The sequence below is a fragment of the Dendrobates tinctorius genome, unplaced genomic scaffold (genome assembly GCF_039654945.1).
Source record: "Dendrobates tinctorius isolate UK_male_01 unplaced genomic scaffold, ASM3965494v1 ptg000143l, whole genome shotgun sequence".
NCBI lineage: Eukaryota > Metazoa > Chordata > Amphibia > Anura > Dendrobatidae > Dendrobates > Dendrobates tinctorius.
Window position 1 is genome coordinate 26,651,840 of NW_027361810.1, and position 8,774 is coordinate 26,660,613.

The following is an 8,774-nucleotide window of genomic DNA, read 5'->3' on the forward strand; positions in this document are numbered from 1 at the left end:
GAAGAGTGACCTGTGGCTCGCTCCAAGAAACACTGAAGCAATTCGGCAGGTCACAAACTGCTAGAGACCGATGGGAGCAGAGGTGATAAAAGTTGAAGACGGCAGCAGGTAAGTAAGAGAATAGGGTCAGGGACTCTCAGCAGTAAAATAAAAAGAAATGCTAGAATGGTGATATAATTGAAGATAGTGAAAAATTACATATAGCAGCTTTTAGTATTGTGCTTTAAGTATAATCTGTAACCATCAGGCCTATTGTACCACCCATTGTGAACTGAAACTATCAAGCATAATGAACCACTTGTTATTTGTTCAACTCTTACAACCTTTAATAATTTACGTAAAGGACAATCCAACCATTTCTTTCAAACTGTCTCTGTAGTCTTAAGCGGCCCTTATTACAACAGCCTGGAGGTATGATTACTAACTTACAGCTCTTTGTTTTTTTAACACTTTTTAATTATTATTAATAATTCTGGATTTAGTAAAGTTGGATAATTCTAGTTTGTGTACTGGAAAGTGCATTACTTTCTATCCACGGACCAACAATCTACATGTATATTTAAAGTGGTTGGCAGCTGCTATGATTACTATGATACAGATGAGTTAGGTAATCAGTTTCAGATTGGGGGAGGTCCGATGCCTGGCACCTCACGAGTCAGCAGTTACCAGCTGATCTGTAGGGCCCGGGAGGAATTTGGCTGTGTGTTCCTCTCCGTGCACAGTTTATTTCCAATCTGATATTAATGACCTGTCCTAAGGAGAGGTCATTAATTTCATAGTAGTGGGCTACTCGATTAACTTCAACAAGATTATGTTATATGTGATCATTTGTGCAATCTGTAGAGATAAAAGGACTTTACTCTGTGTCTTTATTTAATTTGACTATAGCGACAGTAATGGGGGTGTCTGATAGACGCCTCTCCATTACTAACCCCTGGGCTTGATGTCAGTGAACATATAACAGCTGACATCAATCCCACAACTATTATCCCACTTGCCACTGAACCAGGGAAAGTGGGAAGAGCCAGACAAAGAACCAGATTTGGTGCATCTAATGGATGTGCCTTTTCTGAGATGGCTGAGGGCTGCTATTTTTAGGCTGGGGAGAGCCAATATCCATGACTCCTTTCCAGTCTGAGAATGCCAACCCCCAGCTCTCTGCTTTAGCTTGGCTGATTATCAAATATGGGGGGGACCCAGACACCATTTTTATAAATTACCTATTTAAATAATTAAGAAAAAACATCAGGTGACACCTCTATTTTTGATAACCAACCAAGATAAAGCTGACAGCATGGTGCTGCAGCCCGTAGCTGTTACCTATGCCTGTGCTGGTTATCAAAAACAGACGAGACCCCACATCTTTTTTATTATTTATTTATTAGCTTATTTGACAGTTGTCATGTGGTGAAAATTCTCATCAGCTGATGCCTGGAACCAGCAGTAACCTTTGCACGGCTAGTCACAGTTGCTGGCTAACACACTGTCATCTGTGTGACTGGCGGTAACTTGTAAAGTTAACACCAATCTGAGCCCGTGTTTCTTGTGCTGTCATACAGATGACAGCGTTCAAAATGCCAGATGTTCAAGCCCCCTATTCATTTGAATGGGGTGAAGGATTGGGTTCGAGTTCAGGTACCATTCTGGTACCCAAACCAAACTTTTTTTTAAAGTTTGGCCAAACCCGACAGACCCGTACATCCACCACGAGTCCACCCATCACTATTGTAGACTAATTGAATTTTACGTTATCTATAGCATTAGTGTATTTGCTGTGGTTAGCAATACATGGTTTTATGAGTGGTAACCAGGCGTCTGATTCCGCCTTAAGGCTTAGTACATCCCAGGACACTCCACACCACTAAAAAATCTTCCCAGAATCAACCTGTCTCCCCGTGATGGTACATAGACTATTCTCAGGCCGCTCTCATCACTAAGCCATGTGAGACGTGTGAACAAAATGAAATTTTAAATGACATTTTGATAATATTGCTTGGAGATATGGTGTCAATGTCACACAGCTGGCATAAAGCTTGCTTTCTATCACTCGGGAACCCTCAGAGACGTAAGCCGCTGAGAAGTGACTTTTTGAAGCAGTTTATCTTGTGACCATGGGTAGCACTATGACAAGAGATATGACAAGTTGCTAATATATCAATTTCTTGTATTTTTGTAACATTCCATAGCAAAATGAGATTTTACAAAATCCTAGATACACTTTTAAACCAGAAATGGCCCCATCGGTTGCACTTTTTTGCGGCATTTTGGGATTTTTGAACAAGATCAACAATGTAATCCTCAAAAGAAACATATATATAAATATGTAGGTGGGCAAAGCAAATGCACACCCCAAAGGCTCGGATACTTCTTTATCCCTTGGTTATTTCTCATTCGTTATTGATGCTGGAGAAGCCCAAAAGAAAGTCTCCATGATTCATTTGTTTCGAGGCCATGCTATTTGTTGGCCAAATCTTGTAACTCTCCACAGATTGACCAAAGGCAAAATATAAGCCCCGTTACTTTTTAGTGCTTACACTCCTTCTGCTCACCCTAAAATACAGCTATTGGTCTCATCCTTAGTCTGCAAACCTAGAATATGACGTGACATGCAGTACATTACTGTAGATATGGTACACTTGTGGGGAGGAGGACCCCCATATAGTGTTTGGGCCGGAACCAAGGGGACCGCCATCAGAGTTATTGAAGGAAGCACAACAGGGGAATTACAAAGGGAGACATGTGACTGAGGTTGTCAGGGCAACACGGGGAGGGGCTAGGGTAAAAGGAGCAGAGGACGCGCTGAAGTGGCAGTTGGGAAAGAGAGGGAGTGAAGGCAAGACGCAGGGTGACTTGCAGGGGCACCGAGAGGAGCCTGCGAGGAGAAAGCAACCGATTTACCGACAAGAGAGACGTGAGAGACTGTGCCCAGAGACTGCTCCCCGCTCCCGTTCTGAGAGAATTATCCCCGCTAACCCCCGCCTTGAAGGGAGAGGAACTATACCTCCGGTTGTGGCCGTGAGTACTGGTAACCAGGCCTCAGAGACCTGGGCCCTTCCCCCCAGCCTTCCCCCATCACGCCGACCCGGCCATCATCGGCCTCGAGATACGCCACATTGTCACAGGCGGGATAAAAGGCTCGCTACCCTGGCTTAGGAAGAGACTCCTTGGTAAAGGACGGCTGCAGGCCTTTCTGGGGAACTGCGTCATCACCGCGCGCCACCTCCATCATTTACTTCAGGGCCCGTTGAGCCCCAACGGCACTGCTTTCTTCAGGGCCTGTTGCGCCCCAGCGGCAGCGTTTTCTTCAGGGCCTGTTGCGCCCCAGCGGCAGCGTTTTCTTCAGGGCCTGTTGCGCCCCAGCGGCAGCGTTTCCTTCAGGGTCTGTTGCGCCCCAGCGGCAGCGTTACCTTCAGGGCCTGTTGTGCCCCAACGTCCCCGTTTCCTTCAGGGCCTGTTGCGCCCCAGCGGCAGTGTTTCCTTCAGGGCCTGTTGCGCCCCAACGTCCCCGTTTCCTTCAGGGCCTGTTGCGCCCCAACGTCCTCATTTTCTTCAGGGCTTGTTGCGCCCCATCGGTATTACTTTCTTCAGGGCCTGTTGCCCCCACCGACGTCACTTTCCTCAGGACAGCCGCCTCAGCAACCTCAACGCGGCCACGCTACTGAACCCCGCAGTCCCTGAAAGGCTAAGTGAAGCTATATTTGGTTAAGTTTGTTGAGTCCCTGCGTGGACTGTTGGTGTTGTTTCTTTATCCTTGTTTTGTTCAGCCTAGCCCATCGGCTAGAGTTATATAAACGTTATTTCGAAAACCACCATTCGTCTAGTGTCTCGTCACTGCATCCTGCGAACCTGTCCGACCCTACACTTGGCGTAGTTGGCAGGATGCAGTCTCTGAGCATAGACGGTGGTGGCGCAGGTCAGGGGGAAGCTGTAGAATCTGTAAATAATGAGGGCCCCCGTACTAGCATTTCATTGGGGGCCATGCTGAACAATCTGCCTAGATTTTCCTGCTCCAATACTATGCTATGGAGCTGGACAGAGTGAATGCGGGGGCTCTTTCGGATGCACCCAATGACCCCTGACCTGGAAGCTGAAGTGGCACTCATGGCCCTAGATGGGGAGGTGCGGAGGTCAGTGATGTTGAAACCTCCGGGGCACCGCAACACTTTTGAAAAGGTGTTGCAGATAGTGGAACAGACCCACGGAGATCCCACTGATGTGGGAGAGTTAAGGACCCGTCTGTTTAGTCGGATGCAGGCAGAGGGGGAGACGATTACTCAGTATATGAATGTGCTCCAAGAATTGCATACGGCTATTGAAAGAAAAGACGGGGTAGGGGTAGGACCTGTTGACATTACCCTACGTGACCTACTGGTGACTGGACTGCGAGATCCACTGATAAAACAGGCATTATGGGAACAGATCAGAATGAATCCCCAAATAGATTTTTCAGAAGTGGTAAGTCAGGCACGGGTTCGGGAGCAAGAGCAGGGGATGGCGGTCCCCGTGGGGAAGGTCCGAGGTGTGGAGGCCTCCTCGAACACAGTTGAGGAACCCCAGTGGGTGGAGGAGATGAAGCGAGAATTGAAAAATATTAAGAGCGAGTTGGCTGATGTAAAGAGAAGAACTGAACCAGAGACTGGACAACCCAGTGTTAATCCCGGTCCCTGGGGGTCACGTTCTCCGCGGGGTGGTCAACCTATACCGTCCCGGTGTTATGAGTGTGGAGAACCAGGCCACTTCGCCCGAGAATGTCCACGGCGTGGGAGATACCCACCCCGGCAGCCATTAAACTAAAGGGCTCCGGGCTGGCGGGACGCCGCTCGGAGCCGAAAACTACAACTAGGGGTGGTGGAAGTCCCGAAGATTTGATAGCAAAGTGTCCGGTAGTTTGGGCAGAAGTAGAGGGCCGGGCCGTCCGGTGTCTGGTGGACACGGGGTCACAAGTAACCACTATGCCCGCAGCGTACTTTCAACAAAACTTTCCAGAGGCAGCAAGGCCTCAGTGGGGACCCAGGATTAGACTAGTAGCTGCTAACCAACTGCCGGTCCCGGTTGCCGGGGTAGTGTGGGTGCAGATGACGTTGTGCGGTAAACCCCTCGGCCGCAGAGGGGTGGTGCTGACTCAAGGAGAAGCTGATCAATGACACCCCTTCACCCTAGGCATGAATATTTTAAAAGAGTTTGGTAACCTGTTGCTTAATGATCCCACACAAAGGACACTGAAGCAGTGGGGTTCTCGCACAGCTCAGGGACAGGTATTCCAGCAGCTGGTGCGAAGTGCGCGGGTGCATCGGGACTGCCAGGAGGGTGAGGCTCTGGGTAAGGTCATCGCGTCAGCGGCACCCCTGCTTGTGCTGCCTCCTGGACAGACAGTGGTGGCCCTGCCAATTCGGGCCCCGATACCTTTGGAGGGCGTAGAGGTGCAGGTGGAGCCGTGTCACTCAGAGCACTTACCTCCTGGCATACTGGTGGCTCGTTCCCTCGCTACGGTGCGAAAAGGAACCGTCCTGGTCCGCTGCGTTAACCTTGAAGACCGAGATACCATTCTGAAAGCCCGGACTGTACTGGCCAAACTAGTAAAGCCTTTAGAAGAAGTGCTGCCCGCTCCTGCGGTTCAATTACGAGTACACCCCGAGGATCCTTGGGAGGTAACAATACGAACCTTACAGGCCCACGAAGTCTCGACGCAAGAGAAGGGCCGAAATATTTTGGAGCAGATGCGGGCCGAGCTTTCTGGACTAACTGCGGCCCAACTTTCACAAGTAAAAGCATTGCTGGGACAGTACCACGAAGTATTTGCTAGCCATGAGGATGACTTTGGGTGTACCACCGCCATCACTCATGAGATCCCCACAGCAGGAGCGGCCCCTATCCGAGAACGATATCGACAGATCCCGCCACAACTCTATCAAGAGGTGAAAACTTTGCTGGCTCAGATGCTGCAAAAAGGGGTGATACGGGAAAGTCAAAGCCCTTGGGCGGCCCCCATCGTGTTGGTCCGGAAGAAAGATGGTACACTACGATTCTGTGTGGATTATCGTAAATTGAATGCTTGCACTATTAAAGACTCATACCCACTGCCCCGCATAGAAGAATCTCTGTCTGCATTGGGCAAAGCAACATATTTTTCGACCCTGGACTTGGCCAGTGGGTACTGGCAGGTGCCCATGTCAGAAGAGGACAGAGCTAAGACGGCGTTCATAATGCCCATGGGACTGTTTGAGTTTAATCGTATGCCATTCGGGCTGGCCAACGCCCCCGGGACCTTTCAGTGATTGATGGAGCGATGTTTAGGAGATCTCAATTTTGAGGCCACGTTGATTTACCTGGACGACATCATTGTCTATGCCGCCTCCTTCGAGGACCACCTGAAGCGGTTGGGACAGGTACTCTGCCGGCTGCAAAAGTACGGGTTGAAGATGAAGCCTCAGAAATGCCACCTATTTCACTCTCAGATTGAGTATCTGGGTCATGTCGTTTCGGCAGAGGGTGTGAGGCCGTCCCGGGAGAAGGTTGCTGCTATCCAGGAATGGCCTACCCCCGAGACGGTGAAAGACGTGCGGGCTTTTCTGGGGTTAGCTGGATATTACCGTTGTTTCGTAAAGAATTTTGCATGTCGAGCTCGAGCCCTGCATGACCTGCTGACAGGGGCTCCCGCTGGGGCCAATGGGCGAAAAATCCAGTGGCAACACCCTCAGGAAGAGGCCTTCCGAGATCTTAAAGCTGCACTCTCGGATGCCCCAGTGTTGGCTTATGCGGATTTCTCTCAGCCGTTCATCCTGCACACTGACGGGAGTCTTCACGGGCTAGGGGCTGTGATGTCACAGGTTCAGGATGGCCGGGAGAGGGTGATCGCTTATGGAAGCCGTTCACTCCATGACTCCGAGCGTAACCCTGACAATTACAGCTCTTTTAAGCTCGAGCTCCTCGCAGTGGTGTGGGCTATGACGGAAAGATTTGCAGAGTACCTAGTGGGCTCCGAGGTGGTAGTGCAAACTGACAACAACCCACTGGCTCATTTGGAAAACGCCAAGTTGGGGGCTTTGGAGCAGCGATGGGTGGCCCGAATGACGAAGTACAATTACAAGATTATTTACAAAAGAGGGGCCGATAATGTTCATGCAGATGCTCTCTCCAGGATTCGACATACAACTCCCGGACGGAATCGAGATGAAGAATTAGAAGGAGAGGAAATACCGTTCGCTCTTACCGCTGCCATGCTCACCAATGTTGATGCAAAAGTATCTTCCCCAGAGGCCCACAGGGGCATCCTGGAGCAATCTCGGGATAAGTGGATACAACAGCAACAAGAAGATGAAGAAGTTGGACTTCTCCGGACATGGGTCGCCGCTGGTCAATTACCCACTGATACTCTACGACAAACTTTGAAGCAAGACCTGTCGCTGATGCTGCGACAATGGGAGAGACTGATTATCCGAAAGGGACTACTGTACCGTAAAATCACTTCGCAAACATCCTCAACGACTGTTTGGCAGGTAGTTACACCCGGAGCTCAACTACGCGAGCTGGCTCAAGAGGCTCACGAAAAAGGGGCCCACTTTGGAGTCAAAAAGACTTTGCAATGGTTACAACAGAAAGTTTATCACCCACGCTTGTCGGCTGTTGTGGAAGAAGTTTGCCGTACCTGCCGCTTATGTGAATTGGCCAAACCGCCTGCTCAGAGGGCCGCAACACAGACGATTGTGACTTCAGCACCCTTTGAGCTCCTGATGGTGGATTATATGCACATTGGTCCCGCATTCCAGGGATACGAACACTGCCTCATCATGGTGGATCATTTCACCAAGTTCGCTGTGGTCACCCCTACTCGAGACCAGACCACGGAGTCAGCCGCCTCCGCAATTTGCAGAAACTTTATACAAGTGTACGGCTGTCCTCAACGTATACATTCCGACCAGGGAGCATGTTTTTTGGGGAAGTTATGGAGGAACTACATCATCTTTATGGGATTGATAAATCCCGGACCACACCATATCACCCGCAAGGGAATGGGGCTTGTGAGCGATTTAATCGGACATTGATTCAAATGCTACGCACTCTGGAGAGTGACAAGAAAGCTCGTTGGCCTGAATATGTTTCTGAATTAGTATGGGTTTATAATAATCGGGTACATCGAGTTACGGGCTATACTCCTTATTTCCTGCTGTTCGGACGAGAGAGTAAAGGGATCACGGAGGTAGAGTTGGACTCCGAAGAGCCTCGGCCCTGGACCGGAGTGTCATCTTGGGTCTGAAATCATCGCCACAGGCTGCAAACTCTTCACCGAATTGTACATACCAAACTTCAAGACTGGGAACACCCAGGGAAGAATACAACCTCCCCTCCCCATCTCCAAAGCGGGGACCGTGTGCTTGTACTAGATCAACGCCCCCAGAATAAACTGGAGTCACGTTGGGAAGAGAGTCCTTATCGGGTACTATGCCGTATCCATCCATAAGGACCTGTGTACGAAATACGGCCCGAGCAGGATGAAACACTGCCCACCCGCATTGTGCATCGTAATATGTTGCGCCCGTGTATTTCCACCGACCCGAAGCAACTGGAACCTGTCCCGAAGACATCCGAACCGGAGTTCATATGCTGGGACTCGGAAGACGAGGATTTCCCTCCAGTTCCCAAGGGCCCTCCACCCAATAATGAGCCAGTTGACACAATTAACCCACCAGCACCATGCAGTCCACCGACATCCGCCAACCCAGAAGATTCTACCCCAGTCGAACTTAGACGCTCCGAGCGGTCAACAGCCGGCAAAC